The following is a 3,360-nucleotide window of genomic DNA, read 5'->3' as shown; positions in this document are numbered from 1 at the left end:
ATGCATACCTGTAGGCGCACACACACACCTGAATTAAAGATTTAAAGACAAAAACAATTTGAGAGAAACTAAAGAAAATGTGAGATAAAATGTTATCATTTTAGAGTGCTATAGATTTTTAAGCAGGACATGACTCAGAATCCATAAAAATTTTTTGTTAAACTTTACTACATAGTATTTTTAAAAATTCTGAATGGCAAAAAAAAGTCCATAAGGATAATAATAACCATTTTAAAAAGATACATGTATATGACAGCCATATTGCAATTTTTTAAACATTGATTCGTTTTTAAGAGACAGAAAGAGATAGAACACGAGTGGGGAAGGGCAGGGAAAGAAGGAGACACAGAATCCAAAGCAGGCTCCAGGCTCTGAGGTGCCAGTACAGAGACCGACACAGGGATGGAACCCACGAACCTTGAGATCATGACCTGAGCCGAAGTCGGATGCTTAACCAACTGAGCCACCCAGGCGCCCCACAATTTTTTAACACAGTGTTCCTTAAAATCTGTATATTTAAAAAACAGTAACAGTAGGAAATGGGTGTATATGTTGTATATGTGTATACACACACACACACACAATTTATAGAGAAAATATGTAACCAGCTTTGAAATATATGAAATGAAGCTCCATCTCATTCATAATTAAAGAAACTGTTAATAATAAAAGAAACATAAGACAAGCAAAAGTCAAAAAACTCAGTAATACACAGGGTGTGGGGGAAATAGGTATTCTGTCCAATCACCGTTACTAGTGGTATATATTACTGAAATGTACCTAGAAGACAATTTGATTGAAACATATAGACTAATATAAGCATGTTCCTTTTTAAAAAAAATTTTAAGTTTATTTATGTATTTTGAAAGAGAAAGCATGAGCAGGGGAGGGGCAGAGAGAGAGAGAGAGGGAGAGACAGAGTCTCAAACAGGCTCTTCAGGGTCAGCACAGAGCCTGGCATGGGGTCCGAACTCATGAACCATGAGATCATGACCTGAGCCAAAATCAAGAGTCGGACACTTAACCAGCTGAGCCACTCAGATGCCCTGCGTATGATCCTTTGTTGACCATGTTTTATTTCCCCTGAAGTGAATAATTAATTATTATATTTTGCCATTTTAATTGTTTTGGCTTTCTTACTCTTTTGAGGTGCAGTTCCTCAGTTGATAATGACTAACTTCCATTCATCTACAGGATTTGAGACGTGATCATTGCTTGTTAGGCTCAGATAAAGAACACGCACTGTCCACTACCTATGTATTTTCTGGTCAGTCTTGCTAGCATCATCCAAACATCCCCAAACCACACACACACACACACACACACACACACACACACACACACACATCCCACTATCTATCTCAACTATTAAAATACAATAGGTGCTTCTTTTTCCTAACCCTTTGCAGAAGGAACAGCACATGTTGAGGGACTTCACCACTCTGCGCTCCTTTTTCTTTTTTATTCGGCCGGCTGAGCAAGTTTGCCCTACTCCATATACCACTCACCCTTGGAAATTTTCCTGACACCACTGTCTGCTGTCATCTACTTTTTCGGTTCTCTTTATACCCTTTACAATCTCTTTACTCTCTTTTTAATAAGACTTCTGAGGGTGCAGAGAGGAATATGTGCTGCATCTTCCAACTGTGCGGCAAGATCACCACCTTACTTGAGGCCTTCTTGTCAGACAGCCAACAGATCTGCGTATTAGCAAAGAATAAAGGGAAGGATACAGTTCATGATTTAGGTGAGTCATTTCCTCAATTATGTTTCTGCCCCTCCCCATCATTTCGAAAATCAGCCTGTGTCTACTGTCTGATTTACTAGAAACGAAACCAGGACAGGGGTCCCTTGTCTCTCTTTTCACTGCTCACTCACCTATGTTCCCTCCTCTCTTCCCTCCCCTTCTTTCTCTATCCAAACCTGGTTTGGGCTATAGCTCTCCCATCACCTCTCCTGTGCATTCTCCATCAGAAAGACATGGGGCAGATGCCACCTTCTCGGGCACAGCCTGGCTCTTTAAGCCTGTGATGAGACACAGCAATACCCCCCAGGGTGACCTGAACAACCTGTGGGGCTGGACTTTCACTGCAGGATGAGCAAGCGACCACGTCAATGTTCTGTGGTTTCACCTTGAAATTACTTGGGTCCTGGCTGAGGAACGATTGGCATTTCCAGTTGCACTAAACAGCAGCTGGGCTCGGGAATGTCCCTCTGGTTCCTAGGCTCTAGCCATTTGTATGACTTTTGTATCGAGCAGACACTGAGGGACAGACAACCATACACTGTGCTGGAACCAGAGTGGATCAGTCAGAGACACTTGGCTTCTGGGCCCTTGTTCTGCTCAGAGTTTGTGCTCAGCTCCCCCTGCAGTCCCTGTCACTGTGTCACTCATGACACAGTAGTACACGGCCGAATCTGATGCTTGCACTGAGGACTTCTCCAAGTGGAAGGATGTGGATTTTCTGTCATAGGTGGCTTCAAAATCTTTGTGTCTTCCCGTCTCCTTATCCTTCAAGGCTTTCAGGAGAAGCTGTGGACCTTCTCCAGGATACTGGACATACCAGAAAAGAGTGGGGGTCCATGTTGTTGAATAAGTACAGTTTATAGTCAGGGACTCCCTTTCAGGAATGGTCACTGGACCTTCTGTCTGGGTCACTGAGTCTCCATGGGTTTGTCCTGGGGAAAAAGAAAACAGACTTGTGTCACCTTGGACATAAACCTTCTGGATAAAATTATAGTTACAGGTTTTACTGTCACAACAGAAGAAAGAATCCAAATTTTAAGAGGCATTTTACTTACCAAGCAGGAAGAGTACCACAGTCACGAAGCCTGGAGAAGCATTCATCTCTAGAGTGTCACCTAAAGAATGTGCTGCATTCTTAGCAGGAAGAAGCACTGGAGAGACAGAGCAATGAGCAGTGTAAGCCCACGTTTCTCACAGGGAAGGTGTTTGTGTAGGAAGCTGCGCCCCCTGCTGGACGGGGACTGAAATGGGTTGCATGGTGGCCAGAGGCCTCCCAAGGTCAGCAAGATGTCTTGGGCCCTGACTTTATGAGGCACATGTCAGTCTTCAGGTGGCACCTGCAAATCTGAACAACAGCAGTGCTGACTTCTCAGGTCTACTTTGTTCCTAGGTCACTACCTGATGAGGAAGTTCTTTAACAGAGCATCCCAGGGCATTTCTGTAGCAGAGAAGATAACAGTCTCTAAAACATTTAATGCAGTACTTTGTGTTTTCACGTATCTATTGGGAGCCTGTCGATAATCCACTGACTGCCAGAAAATGCTTGGGTTTGAATACAGAGAAAGTAATAAGAAGTCAAGTCATTACTGAGTGATTCTGTGTTTTTCAGCACT

At 43.1% G+C, this 3,360-nt stretch overlaps 1 pseudogene; it reads right to left on the bottom strand.

The window, feature by feature from the left end:
* Positions 1 to 2,344: 2,344 nt before the first annotated feature.
* Positions 2,345 to 2,848, bottom strand: LOC144236634 (T cell receptor alpha variable 9-2 pseudogene; annotated as a pseudogene).
* Positions 2,849 to 3,360: the final 512 nt, after the last annotated feature.

Source organism: Crocuta crocuta, unplaced genomic scaffold, assembly GCF_008692635.1.
Source record: "Crocuta crocuta isolate KB4526 unplaced genomic scaffold, BGI_CrCroc_1.0 scaffold175, whole genome shotgun sequence".
NCBI classification, from domain to species: domain Eukaryota; kingdom Metazoa; phylum Chordata; class Mammalia; order Carnivora; family Hyaenidae; genus Crocuta; species Crocuta crocuta.
The sequence above is the reverse complement of the archived record's forward strand: the minus strand, read 5'-3'. Positions and strand labels throughout refer to the sequence as shown.